The sequence below is a fragment of the Phoca vitulina genome, unplaced genomic scaffold, assembly GCF_004348235.1.
Source record: "Phoca vitulina isolate PV1807 unplaced genomic scaffold, GSC_HSeal_1.0 scaffold60, whole genome shotgun sequence".
In the NCBI taxonomy this organism is placed as follows: Eukaryota; Metazoa; Chordata; class Mammalia; order Carnivora; family Phocidae; genus Phoca; species Phoca vitulina.
Genome location: NW_022589763.1, coordinates 7486358 through 7505477, shown reverse-complemented (window position 1 = coordinate 7505477; position 19120 = coordinate 7486358). Strand labels below are relative to the sequence as shown.

General features: G+C 39.5%; 1 protein-coding gene across 1 annotated transcript in view; it reads left to right on the top strand.

The window, feature by feature from the left end:
• The window catches only part of MID1 (midline 1), a 585480-nt gene that overhangs the window by 283891 nt on the left and 282469 nt on the right, over window positions 1-19120 (top strand). The gene's annotated exons all lie outside the window — the stretch shown is intronic.

Genomic DNA, 19120 nt, shown 5'->3' with positions numbered 1-19120 from the left:
ATCACCAGGCTAACCCATCCTCCCACCCCCCTCCCCTCTAGAACCCTCAGTTTGTTTTTCAGAGTCCATCGTCTCTCATGGTTCTTCTCCCCCTCCGATTTCCACCCCTTCATTCTTCCCCTCCTGCTACATTCTTCTTCTTCTTTTTTTCTTTCTTAACATATATTGCATTATTTGTTTCAGAGGTACAGATCTGAGATTCAACAGTCTTGCACAATTCACAGCGCTTACCAGAACACATACCCTCCCCAGTGTCCATCACCCAGTCACCCCATCCCTCCCACCTTCTTAGCGCCTATTTCTCCTTTGCTTCCCACATTTGTAGGACTTTGAATACATTAATATATATTGCCTCAAGTTACCTTCCAGAAAGACGGAAACATTGTATGAGAATGTCCTACTCCCTTTTTTAAATTGAGATCTAATTCATGTGCCATAAAATTCACCCTTTGAAAGTGTACAGTTCGGCGGGTTTGGGTACATTTACAGAGTTGTGCCTCCATCACCGCTGTCTAATTCAGAACATTTTCATGACCCCCAAAAGAAACCCTGTGCCCGTCAGCAGTCGTTCCCCATTTACTCCCCAGCACCCCCCCCCCCCACAACCACTAATCTGCTTTTCTGTCTCTATGGATTTGCCTCTTCAGGACATTTTATACAAGTGGAATCATAAAATATGTGGCCTTTTGTGTCTGGCTTCTTTCACTTAGCATAATGTTTTCAAAGCTCATCTATGTCACAGCTCCTATTTCTGAGCTATATATTTATTTATATTTTTCACAATATAAGTTTTTTGAGAGAGAGTGCACGTGTGCAAGCAGGGTGGGGGGGTGGGTAGAGGGAGCAGGAGGGAGAGAATATAAAGCTGGCTCCACGCCCCCCGGGGGGGGGGGGGACTCGATCTCACGACCCTGAGATCATGACCTGAGCCAAGATGAAGAGTCGGACGCTTAATTGACTGAGCCACCCAGGTGCCCCCAAAATAGGATTTTTCTTAACATCGTAGTCATAGTTGCTCGGAAATTCTACCAGTGACTTTTATTTTATCACAAGGAAGAATATGTACTCAGTTAGTCACAGTTTATTGATTTATCGTCACTACCGTAGTACATCGTACAACTAGAATATTCTCCTTTTGCTACCAGTGCAGGGTTGCCATCAATGATTTGATTTTTTTCTCACTTGTTTTATTATTTTTTTTAAGATTTTATTTATTCATCTGAGACACAGAGATAGAGAGAGAGAGAGAGAGCATGAGCAGGGAGAGAGGCAGAGGGAGAGGGAGAAGCAGGCTCCTTGCTGAGCCAGGAGCCCGATGTGGGGCTGGATCCCAGGACCCTGGGATCATGACCTGAGCCGAAGGCAGACGCTCAACCATCTGAGCCACCCAGGCGCCCCTTTTCTCACTTGTTTTAGAGCTGTCTCCCTTGTTCCCAGTTCATTTTCTTCCTTCCCTTCTTTATAGTCTGGGGCAGGGCTGGCATACTATAGCCCACAAGCCAGATCTGGCTGGCCATCTATTTTTGTAATCAAAGTTTGACGGAAACATGACTATGCCTGTTCATTTACATATTGTCTATGGCTGCTTTCACATTATGATGGCAATGTTGACTTGTTGCAAGCGAGACCATATGGCTCACAAAGCCTAAAATATTTACTAGCTGGCCTTTAGAGCAAAGGTTTTCCAGCCCCTGCTCGTGTGTCTGACTGGGGACAGGCCCTCGGCGCTGATGTGGTTCCAATCAGAATGATTTGTGACTCATTGTGACCTCTCTGGACTGGGGCAATTCATTGACAAAATTATGAAGATGATAAAAGCATTTGTTGAAATAACTGTTTTCCTCTACACAGGAAGGTTAAAAAAATATTATTTCAATGAAAAAAGATGTTAGAGTATTTCTTAATATTTCCAGACAGAAAGAATGTTGGTGAACATAACTGTTACCTTGAGGATTATAAATGTCATATTGTAATCACAGAGGCTCATTCATACCACCCAGTGGCACACATATGTGTATCAAACTTGACAGCGGGTAAATGACTTAAACCTTCCTGAACTCAGCAAAGGCAGCTTTCCCGGGAACTCTAGCTGGAGGCTTCCATGATCGCACTCCTTGGGCTCCCATGACAATCAGGACTCACATGTCTGGAGTCTTAGAGGAAAACCCTTTTCATGTTATTGCTTCTTTACCTGCCAATACCAACTGGACTCTTCTCCGGACTGAGACCTGATCCCAAAGCAACACATTTGGCATGAATGTTGCCTTCCTCCTTTCCTCTCTGAATTTGAGAAACAACAAAGAATTTGTGGTCGTGGTTGCCATTGTTTTTTTGAACAAAACTGAAGCATGCTTTTGTTGTATTTTTTTAAATTTCCAGATGCCTCCCTTGTCAATCTTCCCACTTTGATAGCGATCTCTTTCTTGACCCCCTTGTGCCCCTGGCTCGTATGCCCCATTATCTTTACATTTCTATCTTCCCCACTGCTCTGTGAGCCTTTGAGAAAAGACGCTGTTTCCTTTTCATGCCTCTGCTCCCAGTGTGTGATGAAGAATGTGGTACTGGCAAGGTCTGAATAAATGTCAGTCTGAGTGTATGTGTCCATGCACATAAAGCTTCGAGCAGTTTCCTTCGCATGTGTCATTTTATTTATCCATAAATTCCTTATATTAATATAGTTTCTAAATGATTTATTTCATGAAAAATGTAGGTGTCTATTCTCAACAGTGACATTGTCTGCCCTTTAATCCGTCCATTCAACTGTCACTAACCAAACAGCCACGATCCCTGGAGAACAGAACTGTGCCGGGTCAGGCAACAGATATTACACAAAGAACCAAAATACAAACGCACATACACACATTTCTAAAATGCGATAAGAGCTCAGAGTAAACATGATTGGAGGCTGTGGAAGAACCTATATGAAGAATAATACGAAGAATCTATACTGATTTAGATTGAAGAGTGTGATTGCCAAAGTGCTGGCCAGAAACAAAATTCACTTTAGAGGTTCAAATGAAAATTTGTTAATGAAGAGGCTACTTCCAGAGGTGGGGGCAGAGTTAAGGGAAGACAGGAGAGATGCCAGCCTAACCCAAAACTAGCATCAACTGGAGGGACAAGGGAACGGAATGTGGCACCAGGGCTTAAAGAGAGCTGGAGCTCTGGTGCTCGTGGGAGGAACTTTCTTCCAGAGTGGAACCCAGATAGGAAAGGGGGTGGAAATGCCTGGATGTCCATTTCCTCCAGCCCTCAGATCTCTTTCTGATGCTTCCCATTGGCTGAAACCAACCCAGAGCCAGCTAGCAAGGGTGCTTAAGTCATACAGACACACAGGGGTCAGGGGGACAGAGCAAGGCATGGCAGGATGGAGAACGGATAAGGAAGCAGGGGCTGAAAGGAAATGGGAAGCTGTGGGTGGCCTTTTCTAGGGCATGATATTTAGGTCATGATATGGAATGTAAGGATTTAGTGGCAGGGGGAGGAGATTTCCAGTTAGAGGAAACAGAATGTGTGAAGCCTCTGAGTTGGGAAAAGAACTTAGGGATCATTGTGGCTAAAGTAGAGTGAACAGGTAAGGGCATGAGGTGGCAGGGTCTAGGTCATGGGCACCTTGTAGGTTTTGAAGCAAGATTGAATGTTATCCCCAGCACAGTGGGAGTTTATTAAGTATGCTGAACAGGAGAAAACCTAATCTTGGTGTACAGCAGTCTGGGGAGGGAGAAATGATGGGAGCCTGGCCAAGGGTGGGGCAGAAGAATGGGAATTCATTCCCACAAGAATGAAGAATCCCCCACCCTTCCAAATTATGTATTATTAACCCACTTCTAGAAAAGTTGTATTTTTGTTTTAACCCCCAGACAGCGAAAACTAAGATTAGAGCATTCCCTCAAGAGGAGATTACTTACATTGTTAATCTACTCATTATCATGCACTTGTAAATTCCTGTACTTTATTAGCCAGTATAAATTTCCTTATTTAAAATCTGAAGAGAATGATATGCCTTAGCGAAGGATTTCTAAACCTTGGCACTATTAGCATTTTGGACCAGATAATCTTTGCTGTGGAGGCTGTCCTGTGCATTATAGGATGTTTAGCAACATCTCAGGCCTCTACCCACTGACTACACGCTACCCTCACCCCGAGGTGTGAGGACCAACATGTCTCCAGATACTGTTGAACATCCCCCTAAGGTGACACTGTCACCCCTGGTTGAGGACCACTTTGGCTTAGCACATACTCTGGTATTGCTCTTCTTTCTTCCACATGGGGTTATGATTTTATACCTATTTTTCCATGGATTTGGGGTTCCCTGAAAGCAGGGAAGATGCCTCATCCTTTTCCTATGCACACAATAAGCAACATATTGAGAGATCAATACGTATTTGTGGAACAAGTGAATGAACAATGAGTGGACCTTAAATGTGATACAACTGTGAGCATGGGATTGGGGTTCAAGGAGATAAGCCGTTCTCTCCCACTGCTGCTTCTTCTCATTAAAAAAAAGGATCATTAGAAAGTGTGTGAAGGGGGCGCCTGGGTGGCTCAGTCGTTAAGCGTCTGCCTTCGGCTCAGGTCATGATCCCAGGGTCCTGGGATCGAGCCCCACATCGGGCTCCCTGCTCAGCAGGGAGCCTGCTTCTCCCTCTCCCACTCCCCCCGCTTGTGTTCCCTCTCTCGCTGTGTCTCTCTCTGTCAAATAAATAAATAAAATCTTTAAAAAAAAAAAAAAAAAGAAAGTGTGTGAAGGGCGGTATAAAATGTGACGATTTCATACATAATTGCTTCAAATAAACCCATTAAACTTTACAAAATCCTTAATTGTCTAGATTGTGTTGTTTATCTTCTCTAGTCAGATTCAGTTCATCAGTTTCTCTGAGCTGCATCTGATTGAGTTGAGGGAATGTAGTGGTTGACACCTGGGCTTTGCAATCAAAATTTGGATCAAATTCTGGCCCTGCCACTGCGATCAGCCAAATGCTTTAACAAGCCTGAGTTTCAGTTTCCTCATCTGTAAAATGATGATGGTGAAATCTCACTGCTATATTAATAAATGTGATAATGAATGTAAAGTATCATTTCTAAACTATAAAGTATTATATAAATATTCATTATCATTAATGAGAGCTAATCAGAGGTCATTAGGGAGCCCTGTTTAATTTTTTATTATGTTTTCCAAAAAACTTTTTCTTTAAAAAACTTGCTTTTGTGAGGCGCCTGGGTGGCTCAGTTGGTTATGCGGCTGCCTTTGGCTCAGGTCATGATCCCAGGGTCCTGGGATTGAGTCCCACATCGGGCTCCCTACTCAGCAGGGAGCCTGCTTCTCCTTTCCCTCTGCCTGCTGCTCCCCCCGCTTGTGCTCTCTCTGTCAAATAAATAAATAAAATCTAAAAAAATGCATTGAAAACTTGCTTTTGTTTGTACTGCTTTTTAGGAAAAAATCCTTTGTTGGAAAAAAAAAATATTTCTTTTGCTTTTCTTTAAACAGAATGTTTTTTTATTTTCTTAAAATAATTCTTCCTTTTGGTTTCCCAAGTAGTACATGGAAACATTCTTATTATCAGAAAGTCAAACTAGCAAAAATACAGAAAGTAGATTTCTGAAAAATATATTCCTCATTACTCCCACCACCATTACTCACTCAAAGGAAACCAGTTTTAACACTGTGGTATTCAAGTTCTTTTTATGTTTTCACATCTGTTTACTTTATTTTTTACGTAACTAGAATTATATATGTGTGTCATCTTTTTTATTCAGTTATCCATATGTCTTAAAAATATTTTTGCCATTAGGTTCTAATAAATGGCGCATTATGGAGATAAATACATTATCTTCTCTTGGACCACCAGCCCATTCTTCATCTAAACTAAGTGCCCACAATAAATTAGAAAGTATTGCCTAGAAAACGGCATCTTTCCAAGCTGCTCAGAACAGATGGAAAAGAACATCAAATGTGTCATGTGCGGACACTTAGAGCTTGTTGCAGAGTGTGCTTTTCCACTATGGCACAATCAGACAACCTAAAATTTTTGGAAATACAACTTGTAAGGGGAGTTGGCATTAATGTTAGTTGGTGAGTTCCCATAATGAAAGGCACACAGAAAACTGTCAATTGTATTTGACATTCAGGTTTTCAAATCTAATATGAATGCTGCCATTGCCCATTGTTGGGAAGCAACACGTTTCCCATTCACTTTTGTGTGAAGGCATTGTGAAGTGTTAAGTTCTTTGGAGTGCTGTATTTGTGAGTCAGTGTGAGTATGTAATCCCTATAAAAGTCTAATGAGGTTTATTACATTGATGGCAGAATATACTTAATTATTAACCACCTTAATGTTTGGTTTGGTGTGGTTAATTTCATGTATTTTAATTTTATAGCTTTGTAAAAACAGGGTCTAGTTAGAACTCTGAAATAAAGCAGAATGAACTGTGTTTTCTTCTCACCTTTTCTGTAAAAAATAGACATTATTTTTCTTATCTGTAGCAAAATATTAGTCCATTCAGAAGTCTAATATCTTTCATGAAATTGATGGGAAAACTGCTTTTATATCACCGGAAAAAATGTTTCTCCAATAGGAGTGCTATTTCCAAAAAAAAAAAGCTACAAGTCTGTTTTTAATTTCAAATTTAGTTAAGAAACAATTCTGATGGAGGTAGAGGATTGCCAAAGGAAAATGCTTTCCTGCTGCTAAAGAAATGATGAGGCAGGCACTGTGTTTATTTTTATAACAATGTATTTTGATCCTGTGACAAATGTTTCACCATGGCTTTAACATTTTTTCCTATTCTAAACTAAATTGTGTATGTTAACATTTTGATCTGTCTTGAATTCTAAGAACACTAGGATGCATTGTTGGTGTTGAAGACTTTTCTTTCTGGTTTCGTGTAGGTTTAATTCAATTACATGGTTGATAAATGCCTCCCACTTGCAAAGTATCAGATAGGTGCTATCATGGGATAATAGATGATTAAACCAACGGCTGTCCATCTGGGGGAGAGCGAACTCATCCCTAAGTAATTTGGGCACAAAGCAGAGACTAATAAGTTCTATAAGAGAATGAGAAGAAACACTGTAGAAGGAAAACAAGGAGGAAAGTTAACTTAAATAAGGAAGATCCTGGAGGTCTTCTTGGAAGAGGTGAACACATTGAAAAATGGGTGAATTTTCATAGATTATTATGAGAGTGCTGGGGTTGGAAAACGAATATTCCTAAGTGGACTGGAAAGCTTAAAATACAGCATAGAGATGACACTGTGGCTGTCTGCTTAAGGGTATAGTATAGGGAACAGACCAGTGCTGTCTAATATGGAAGCCACTAGCCACATGTGGATGTTTAGATATTTTTCTCTCAGCTAATGGTTCTTTATTAGTAGTTACTTTTAAATTGAGATCTAATTGACATATAATATCATTTTTGTTTTCAGTGTGTGACTATTTAGATTTGAATGAAACTCAATAAAGTTAACATTTTTCTCAGTCATACCAGCCACATTTCAAATGCTTAGTAGCCACCATGGACTACAGGGGGTTGAAGGAGCAGTGGAAAGATTATTAATCAGTGTATCTCAAACGTTAGCTAGAACCTAGAAGGCTTGTTAAAACACAGATTGCCAAGACCCACTCACAGAGATTCTGAGTCAGTAGGTCTGGGGTGGGACCTGAAATTCTGCTTCTCTAACAAGCTCCTAGGTGATGTGGATGCTGCCTGTCTGGGGACTGCACTTGGTGGAGGGCTATTGTAGAACAGTGCTTCACAAATGATCACTGTATGAATTTACAAAGTGTGGTATCCCGATACATATATTTTCAACAGTAAAAATGAATTACTAGAAGAAGGATATTAAAATATTTTTTAAATTTACAAAACCGAAACCATATTAGTAGACTTGATGGATGTAGAACTACATTTCAATGAAGATAATCAGAACAAATATGAGAAAAAAAAGAAAAGCTGTCTAGGGAGATTTCTAGATGAAGACTCTGTATTTTTCTATGTAGCTCCATGGTGAACCACACCAAGGGGTTCATGGGCCGCATTGGTCCATGGACTGTACTATGGTAGCTTGAATATCGGCTCGAGGATCCTGTATTTCACGCTGCTTATAATAGAGATTCCTCACAGCTTTTGAGCAGGGAGATTATATAAGCCAAATCTTAGGAAGGGTAATGTGGTGGCAGTGGAGAAGAGTAATGGGGAAAGGAGGCTGCCAAAGCTGGGGAGACCAATTCCAAGGCCATGACCGAATCCAGGCAGGAGGAAGTAAGGGCGGCAGACAGGAGGAGTCAGATGCCAAACATGTTGAGGTCATAGAATCAGCAGGATTGGGCAGCTAAGTGGATGTGCGGTGTGAGGAAGAGGAGAGAGGTAATGATGACTTTGAGGTTTCGATCCTGAGCAACTGGAAGGGCAGCAATGGCGTTCACCAAAATAGGAAACACCAGAGGCACCTGAATCACCATGTGCTGAGGAGCAGCTACAAACCCTTTTTGTTATCCCTAAGATCGGATTTAAGTTTCACTCATCTGTGTGGTTTTCCTTTAGGATATTAGTGGACTCTTGTTTCAGAGGTGTACTTTATAGGTCATTACTACACACATCAGAAAAACATCCTGTTGGGTGAGCGACTCATACGAAGATTATTTGCACGTGAGATTGGACGTTTAAAATGGCACTCTTGCCATTTACAACAACATGGATGGACCTAGAGGGTATTACGCTAAGTGAAATAAGTCAATCAGAGAAAGACACATACCATGTGATTTCACTTATTTTTTTAAGACTTATTTATTTTGAGAGAGGGAGAGGGAGAGAGCGGGGGTGAGGGGTGGGACAGAGGGAGATAGAGAATCTCAAGCAGACTCCCCACTGAGCACGGAGCCCAACGCAGGGCTTGATCTTATGATCCCGAGATCATGACCTGAGCGCAAATCAAGAGTTGGACACTTAAACAACTGAGCCACCCAGGCACCCCTACAATTTCACTTATATATGGAACCTAAAAAAACAAAACAGGTGAGATATATATATCACACCTTTATCCATTCCTCTATCAATGGTTGTTTCCATATCTTGGCTATTGTAGATAATGCTGCAATATACATAGGGTTGCATATATCTTTTTGAATTAGTGTGTTTTTTTTTCCTTTGGGTAAATACCCAGTAGTGAAATTACTGGATCATATGGTAATTCTACTGATTTTTTGAGGAACCTCCATACTGTTTTCCACAGTGGCCGCACCAGTTTGCATTCCCATCAGCAGTGCACAAGGGTTCCTTTTTCTCCACATCCTCACCAGCACTTGTTATTTCTTATCTTTTTGTTTTTAGCCATTCTGACAGATGTAAGGTAATATGGAGGTTTTGATTTGCATTTCCCTGATGATTAGTGATGTTGAGCATCTTTTCATGTGTCTGTTGGCCATCTGGATGTCTTCTTTGGAAAAATGTCTATTCAGGTCCTCTGCCCATTTTTTAAATTGGATTATTTGGGGGTTTTTGGTGTTGAGTTGTATAAGTTCTTTATATATTTTGGATATTAACCCTTTATCAGATATATCATTTGTAAATATCTTCTCCCATTCAGGAGGTTGTCTTTTGTTCTGTTGATGGTTTCCTTTGCTGTGCAAAAGCTTTTTATTTTGGTGTGGTCCCAAGAGTTTAATTTTTTGTTTCCCTTTCCTCAGGAGACATATCTAGAAAAATGTTTCTATAGCCATTGTCAAAGAACTTACTGCCTATGTTTTCTTCTAGGAGTTTTATGGTTTCAGGTCTCCCAGTTAGGTCTTTAATCCATTTTGAGTTTATTTTTGTGTATAGTGTAAGAAAGTGGTCCAGTTTCATTCTTTTGCATGTAGCTGTCCAGTTTTCCCAAAACCATTTGTTAGAAAGACCATCTTTTCCCCATTATATATGCTTGCCTCCTTTGCCATAGATTAATTGACCATATAAGCATGGGTTTATCTCTGGGCTCTCTATTCTGTTCATTGACCTATGTGCCAATGATGTGTGGTTTTTGTGCCAGTAGCATACTGTTTTGGTTACTACAGCTTTGTAGTATATCTTGAAATCTGGGATTGTGATACCTCCAGCTTCATTCTTCTTTCTCAAGATTGCTTTGGATATTCAGGGTCTTTTGTGGTTCTATACAGATTTTAGGACTATTTGTTCTTGCTCTGTGAAAAAAATGTTGTTGGTATTTTGATAGGGATTGCATTAAATATGTAGGTTTTGGGGGGTTGTATGGCCATTTTAACAATATTGGTTCTTCCAGTCCTTGAGCATGGAATAGTTTTCCATTTGTTTGTGTCATCAGCAATTTCTTTCATCAATTTTTTTATAGTTTTCAGAATACAGGTTTTTCACCTCCTTGGTTAAATTTATTCCTAGGTATTTTATTCTTTTTGGTGCAATTGTAAATGGTATTGTTTTCTTAATTTCTCTTTTTGCTACTTCATTATTAGTGTATAGAAATGCAATAGATTTCTGTATATTAGTTTTGTATCCTGCAACTTTATTGAATTCATTTGTCAGTTTTAGTAGTTTTTGGTGGAGTCTTTAGGGTTTTCTATTAGAGTATCATGTCATCTGCAAATAGTGAAAGTTTTACTTCTTCCTTATCAATTTGGATGCCTTTTATTTCTTTTTGTTCTCTGATTGCTGTGGCTAAGACTTCCAGTATTATGTTGAATAAAAGTGGTGAGACTGGACATCCTTGTCTTGTTCCTGATCTTAGAGGAAGAGCTCTCAGTTTTCCACCATTGAGTATGGCATTAACTGTGGGTTTTTCATATATGGTCTTTATTTTATTGAGGTATGTTCCCTCTAAACCTACTTTGTTGAGGGTTTTCATCATGAATGGATGTTGTACTTCATCAAATGCTTTTCTGCATCTATTGAGATGATCACGTGGTTTTTATCTTTCCTCTTATTAATGTGATGTATCACATTGATTGATTTGCAAATACTTAACGACCCTTGCATTCCTGGAATAAATGCCACTTGATCACAGTGAATGATTTTTTAATGTATTGTTGAATTCAATTTGTTAATATTTTGTTGAGGATTTTTGCATCTATGTTCATCAGAGGTTTTGGCCTGTGTTTCTCTTTTTTTGTAGTGTCTTTATCTGGCTTTGGTATTAGGGTAATGCTGGACTCATAGAATGAATTTGGAAGCTTTCCTTCCTCTTCTATTTTTTGGAATAGTTTGAGAAGAATTGTATTAACTCTTCTTTAAATGTTTGGTAGAATTCACCTGTGAAGCCATCTGGTTCAAGACTTTCATCTGTTGGAAGTTTTTTTGATTACTGATTCAATTTCATTGCTAGTAATCTATTCAAATTTTCTATTTCTTCCTGATTCAGTTTTGGAAGGTTATATATTTCTAGGAATTTTTCCATTTCTTCTAGGTTCTCCTGTTTGGTGGCATATAATATTTCATAACATTTTCTTATAATTCTTTGTATTTTTGTGGTGTTGGTTATTATTTCTTTTTCATTTCTGATTTTATTCATTTGAGTCCTCTCTCTCTCTCTCTGATGAGTCTGACTAGAGGTTTATCAATGTTGTTGATCTTTTCAAAGAACCAGCTCCTGGTTTCAGTAATCTGTTCTATTGTTTCTTTAGTCTCTATTTCATTTATTTCTCCTCTAATCTTTATTATTTCCTTCCTTCTCCTGGTTTTGGGCTTTGTTCTCTTTCTAGCTCCTTTAAGTGTAAGGTCAGGTTGTTTATTTGAGATTTTTCTTGTTTCTTAAGGTAGGCTTGCATTTCTATAATCTTCTCTCTTAGGACAGCTTTCGCTGCATCCCAAAGATTTGGGACCATTGTGTTTTCGTTTTCATTTGTCTCCATGTATTTTTTAAATTTCCTCTTTGATTTCTTGGTTGATTCATTTATTGTTTAGTAGCAATAATTATTTAGTTTAGTTTAGTTATTTAGCCTCCATGTATCTATGTTCTTTCCAGATTTTTTCTTATGCTTGATTTCTAGTTTCATAATGCTGTGGTCAGAAAAGATGCATGATATGATTTCAGTCTTTTTAAATTTATCAATACTTGTTTTGTGGCCTAATATGTGATCTCTTCTGGAGAATGTTCCATGTGCACTTGAAAAGAATGTATATTCTGCTGTTTCTGGATGGAATGTTCTGAATATATCTGTTAGGCCCATCTGGTCCAGTGTGTCATTCAAAGCCATTTGTTTCCTTGTTGATTTTCTGTCTGGATGATCTATCCTTTCATGTAAGTGGGGTGTTAAAGTCCCCTACTATTATTGTATTACTGTCGATTACTTCCTTTATGTTGATTAATAGTTGCTTTATGTATGTAGGTGCCCCCATATTGGGTACATAAATATTTACAGTTATTATATCCTCTTGTTGGATTGTTCCCTTTATCATTATGTAGTGTCCTTCTTTGTCTCTTGTTACAGTCTTTGTTTTAAAGTGTATTTTGTCTGATTTAAGTATTGCTACCCCAGCTTCCTTTTCACTTCCATTTGCATGGGAAATGTTTCTCCATCCCTTCACTTTCAGTCTGCGTGTGTCTTTAGGTCTGAAGTGAGTCTCTTGTAGGCAGCATATAGATGGGTCTTGCTTTGGGGGGGGCGCGGAGTCTTGCTTTTTTACTTGTTCATCACCCTGTGTTCTTTTATTAGAGCATTTAGTCCATTTACTTTCAAAATAATTCTTAATAGGTATGTACTTATTGCCATTTTGTTACTTGTTTTATGGTTATTCTTGTGGTTTTTCTCTATTCCTTTCTTCTTCTCTTGCTCTCTTCCTTTGTGGTTTGATGGCTTTCTCTCTCTTTCTTTTTTTAATGGCTTTCTTTAGTGATATGCTTGGATTCCTTTCCCTTTATTTTTTGTGTATCTGTAACAAGTTTTTGATTTGTGGTTACCATTAGGCTCATATATAACATCTTATGCATATAGCAGTCTATATTACATTGATGATCATTTAGGTTCGAACCCATTCTAAAAGCACTAAATTTGTACTCCCCTCTTCCCAGATTTTATGTAAATGAAGTCATACTTTATATCCTCTTATTTTGTGAATCCGTTGACTGATTTTTATAGATAGAATTTATTTTACTGCTTTTGTGCCTTAACCTCCTTACTGGTTTTATAAGTCATTAATCTACTATTTTTATTTTATTATGTGCTTGCATTTACCTGTGAAATTTTTTCCTTTCATAATTTGCTTACCCCTGATCATGGCCTTTTCTTAGAAAAGGCCAAACAGATTTTTTTTTTTTTTTTTGAGAGAGAGAGAGAGTGTGTGTGCACATGCATGAGGGAGGGGAGGGGCAGAGGGAGAGGGAGAGAATCTTAAGCAGGCTCCCTGCCCAGTGCAGAGCCCAATGCAGGGCTCAATCCCATTACCTGAGCCAAAATCAAGAGTCAGATACTTAACCAACTGAGCCCCCCAGGAGCCCCCCCAAACAGACTTTTCAATACAGAGAACAAAGTGGTGGTTGCCAGAGAGGAGGTAGGTGGGGGATGGGCAAATTAGATCAAGGGTATTAAGAGGTACAGACTTTCAGTTGTAAAATAAATAAGTTACAGAGATGAAAAGTACAACATAGGGAATAAGAAAAAAATGGCAGATAATGTTCTAGTAATACAAAGACCGAGGAAAAGTACTATATAGCTTGCAGATTTAGGATTGGTCCAGAGTTCTTGAAACACCTTGAGAGCTTTATACAACTTAATCTTTTGATACTTAGAAGAATGTATTGTTGTTTTTATAAATATAAAAATCACATCTCAAAGAACAATGAGAACACTGATCCAACTTACTGGAATGTATTACTAGTTATCCAAAAGATCATCCTAAATACCATTTTGACATGGAGGTCTAGTGATGGAAGTAATTAGTACGTAGTGTTTTAAACCCACGAAAGCAAATGATAAAGTTACCTTTGAATATAACAGGAGTTATGGAATATTTGAGGATTTTAGCAACAACAAATTAATGTTATATAATGCACTAGGAAGGCTCTGGGAAATCTCCTCAGGTCACTAAAAGGAACTTGATGGTTTTCTTTCTTGTTCAATATCCATAACACGTCTATCACCTTTAAACCTACAAACAGCAGTGTGGCCATCTTAAGAATACTATTTTCAATGTACCTGCACATCACAGGGTATACACTAAGGGTATCACTGTCCTAGGTGTTTGGAGCAAATTTTCATGATGCCATGCAAGGAAGTTTTGTTTTCAGATATAACCCTTACTTCTTACAATTTTCAAAAAGTGGAAAATGTGTTATTTCCTATGTGACTGAAAATTTTTATGTTCACAAACTAAAGGAGTTTTGATATTAAAAAGTTGTTTTGATTAACTCAAGCAAAAGAACATTTTTCTTCTATCTTTTGCTGACTTATCTAGGCCATTTCAATAATCAATCCTCAGCTTAAAATGTAAACACTCAGCCCAGTGGAACTCAGGAATTCATTGTCACCTCCTTCATCCATGTTTCTCTGAGTCTGGTTGGATTCATTGCTTCTCTCCTCCCAAACTGTATTTAAAAATATGCTCCTGGCTGAAATTAATGTTTCAACAATTATTTTAGTCTAACTCCCAAAACAGATTAAAAGATTTCTCTCTCTATTTAGGACCAAGTGCCTGGATTAAGTTTTTTAATTCTTCCTGATGCTCCCTGCAACTTATACAAATACAGTCCTTACTTTCAGTTCTCCACCCTTCCACACCCACCATCAGAGCCCTGGTGATGGATATAAATTAATGAGATAAGTCATGAAAACCACAGGATTGGGAAAACATCTAATTTTCTCAGCTAATGGACACTTGAAATGTTATTGGTAGCTAGTCTCATGTTATGTGTTCACACTAAACCCATAAACAAAGATGGGCTCCCTTAAAATTGTTACTTTTAAAATTGAGGCTTCCAGAGAATCCAGCCTTTATCCACATTCCCTTGTCTCTTACTTTAATATCATTACCCCTCAGCCTACAACATGTTCAGATAACCCACAACTTCAAAAATTAGCAAACAAACAAGTACTCAAACACTTCTCCCTCACCAACCCAATTCTCTCCCTGTTGCTCACCCAACTTTCAAGAGAAGCTTCTAGAAATCATGGACTATCTTGGTCTTGACTTCCCCACCTCCCATTCACTCTTTCACTGGATCTGGCTTCCATTCCACAGATTTACTGGAGTTACTTTTGCTGATACCACCAAAGACCTACCATAATGTCATGTCCAATGCCCTCTTCTCTGAGCTCTTCCCACTTGGCATCAAAAAAGACTTTAACTTGACTAACAATTCCCTTTCTAGTCATCTCACCGGACTTTTATGACACAGCCCTCTCCAAGTTTTCCTCCCACTTCCTTCTCATTTCTTTTGCTGGTCCCTTTTCCTTTGTGAAAGCCTCCAAAGTGGGTGTTTTCTAGGGTGTAACACTAGCCACTTTCTGGTTCTTGCTCCTAGTGATAACCCCTCTTATCCCCTTGGCATGGCCATCACCTGTGTACTGTACTTCAGACTCCCAATTCAACGTATTTACCCCAGCTCTGGTCTGAATTCCAAGTGGGTGCCCCACAGGGACTCAAATTCTACACACATAAAATTGAATTCGTTATTTCCCTCTTTGTCCCCCTATTAGTTTTCTATTGACCCCATAACATAAGCTTATAACATATAAAATTACCACAAACTTAGTGGCTTAAAACAATGCAAGACATCCAAAATGGTTCAGCATTACTGCCTTTCTTCTGGTGACTCTAGAGAAGAATCTGTTTCCTTGCCTTTTCCAGGTTCCCGTCGTCACCCAGATTCCTAGCTCATGACCCCTTCCTCCATCTTCAAAGCCAACCGTGAAGCATCTTCAAATCTCTCTCTGTCACCTATGCTTCTATTGTCACATCTCCTTCTCTGCCTCTGACCCTCCTATCTCTTACAAGACCTTTGTGATTATGTTGGGTCCACCTGAATAATCTCCAGAATCCAGAATGATCTCCCTACCTCAAGATCCTAAACTTAATCCCATCTACAAAAACCCGTCTGCCTTACGGTACTATTTTTAGTTTCTAGAGATGAGGACATGGACATCCTTGGGGACATTATTCTGCCTACCACACCCCCAAACCACTCCTCTTTGTGTCTCTTATCTCAGTGAACACTTGTCAAGCACTCAGCCAGTGAAGCTGGAAACTTCCAGGCCATCTTCTGTTCCTCTCTCTCATCCCTTACATTGAAACTTTCTTAGGTCCCATATGTTCTACATCTGAACCTCTTCATAAATATACAATCTTTCCACCCTAATCATTACTGCCTCTATTTAGAACCTCTACCTTTCTACCCTGGACTTATTAAACACCATCCAAATTTGCTTTCCTGACTCCTAACCTGTTCTTCTGTTCCAGGAAATTTCAGATCCCGTTTCTAAACTCCAGATCTCCCTATTCCTCAATCCCAGTTGTCATGCTCGTTCATGTTTTTGTGACTTTGTTTGTATGTTCCCATCTACCTGGAATGGCTTTCTCCCTTCTCTACTTGAGAGACTTATGTCCGTGCTCCCAGGGCCAGTTCAGCCCTCAGCTCTGCGATGCTTCCTCTCATGCTCATGCAGGAGTTCCTAGAGGATGTGCTAGCACAGCGCTCCGTGTTCATAAACACAGAGGCCCTTACAGTTTATCGTAGCTCTCTGGTCATATGGCTGTCATTCTGGCTATGTGATAAGTTTCATAAGGGCAAGACAGGGTGTTATGTAACTTTTCTAATCAGATTCCAAATTCTCCCTCTTCCTCCTTTTCTAGTCTTCCTTGCTCTTCCCTCCCCACCCAACGAGTCCTCCTTGCAGCTCAGTTAATTACAGACAATCTCTTCTCATCTGCATGCTCAGTGGAAACTTCTCTCGCTCCTCAGGTTGACTTTCAGCTTTCTTTGTGATCCCACTGTTTCTTATATGTGCATCTCTTTGCCCTAGAAGGAACCTCATTGCCTGGCATTCAGCTATTACATTTATGTATTTATTTCCTAGAGATTCTGGAGAGAAGGAATCATGTACCTTTTTATCTATGTGTCTCCAGCACATGGCAGCACAGTGCACGGCACGTAGTAGCTGCTTAATATATATTTATTGAATAAACAATTGAAAATAAGTGAATAAACTGGTATGCCCGTTGCCACCTTCTCCACCTGGGAAAACCTAACTCATTTAATTGTTTGTTGTTGTGTTGTTGTTTTGTTTCCTGTTTCCTTATCTCTCAGGCTGGACAATATGCTTAAAGCTAGGAACTGTGTCTCATTTATTGTAACCTAAGCACAAAAATAGCATCTAGAGTACTATTCTAGGTTCTCAGTAATTGCATGGAGTTGAAATGGATGCTCTTTTTTCATCACTGTTGCAAGAACTTAATTCAAATAAAGTTAAATAGAATTTTAATTCAGATGAGAATACTGAAACTGGATATTCTGGCTGTCATAAATACTGGAATAGACATCAAACTTCCTAAGCTCTGTCTGGATTCTATAACTAACTTGTTTGGAGTGACTTGAGTTAATCACTTCACCTTCTAGAACTTCTGTGTCCTCATTTTGAAAACTTGCCTGCCCCTACTTCACAATGTTATCAAGACCAAACAGGAAAGTAGAAAGCATCTTGAAAAAGGGCACAAACTGCTATATGAGTGCAATTTATTATTAGGAGTCTGCCTTGAAAAAAATGGTGTTTTGCTTTGTCTAATGAGTTAAGGCTCTTGGGAATCCTTCATGCTGATGGAGAAGGAATAGAGGGCAAGCCTTGATGCCTTTATATAATCTGGATATTTACTTTAAGAATTCAATCTCTTCTCTCCATCTGGCCCCTCTAGCTCATGACTATTCAGAGGAGAACAAGCTTCCTCCATTACCTATCTGTCAGGAGCTGTTTGTGTAGGAACCTGAGGTTTAAGAACCTTTGAAGCAATCACTGATTAAATTAGCAGAAGAAATACCTTTTTCTCTAGGGTCACCTGGTTTTGAATTAACCTGAATATCCAGGCTGGCATTCTTGGGTCCCATTACCCACACATGGAATCCAAGGAATTGCCAGTCTTCAGGGAGGCCAAGGCTAGCTTGAAGGGTCCCATGCAATACAGTCCCTTGACAGGTCGAAAGAAACGTATAGTGTCTCCGTCTGATGCAGGGGCTTCATTAATGCCTGCATTATTCTGTTTTATAACACCCAATGCTATGCTTCCATATGAGGCTTCTCAATGTGATATCTCAAAACAAATAATTCATTCATGACTCAATTAATGAACATTTTTCTTGACCAGTATATAAAAATGGGTGGATACTCCTCGCCTCCTAGCCTCCCCTCCCTTCCTTTCCTTCTGTTAGGGAGCAGCTAAAGCTCGTTGGTGTCCAATGTGGAGAAATGCCTAATGTAAGGTTTCTTGACCTTCTCCCTTTCTTTCCAATCTGCGTTGCTCTTCCCTTCCCACGCAACTAGCCCTTCTTGCAGCTCAGTTAATTATAGATAATCTCTTCTTATTCACATGCTCTATAATCCCCATTCTCTATCCTCTCTCACTCCCAGCTCCTGCCTGGTGACCTTGGTGACCTCCATTGGTGTCCTCTTTCTCTCTCTCTCATTCTCCTTGCCCCATCCCCAACCCCTGGCCCAGTGCTCAATGCCATTCAGGACCTCAAAAAAAAAAAAAAAAAAATTGCAATTTGCTTCTTGCTAAGATACAAAGCATTTTAGAGCTAAGAGATAGTTTTGAGATCATCCACACAAAACGGAAGAATTAGAATTATACCACTTTAGCAAAGAAAATAAATGTTGTTGAGATCTGAAGTGGACTTAGATGTAACAAAAAGCCAAAGATGCCAATTTCTAAAGCCTGTGAAAGTGCTTAGAGGCCCCTTCAGAATTTGATGAAAGCCTTTGACCACCCCCATGCTGGCTGGTAATCAAAGCTGCTTTTCCTGGTACCAGAATTCAAGTTAAAGTCATGTTTAAAAGTAACCCTAGGGGCACCTGGGCGGTCAGTCAGTTAAGCACCTGCCTTTGGCTCAGGTCATGATCTCAGGGTCCTGGGATCGAGCCTTGCATCAGGCTCCCTGCTCAGTGTGGAGTCTGCTTCTCCCTCTGCCCACG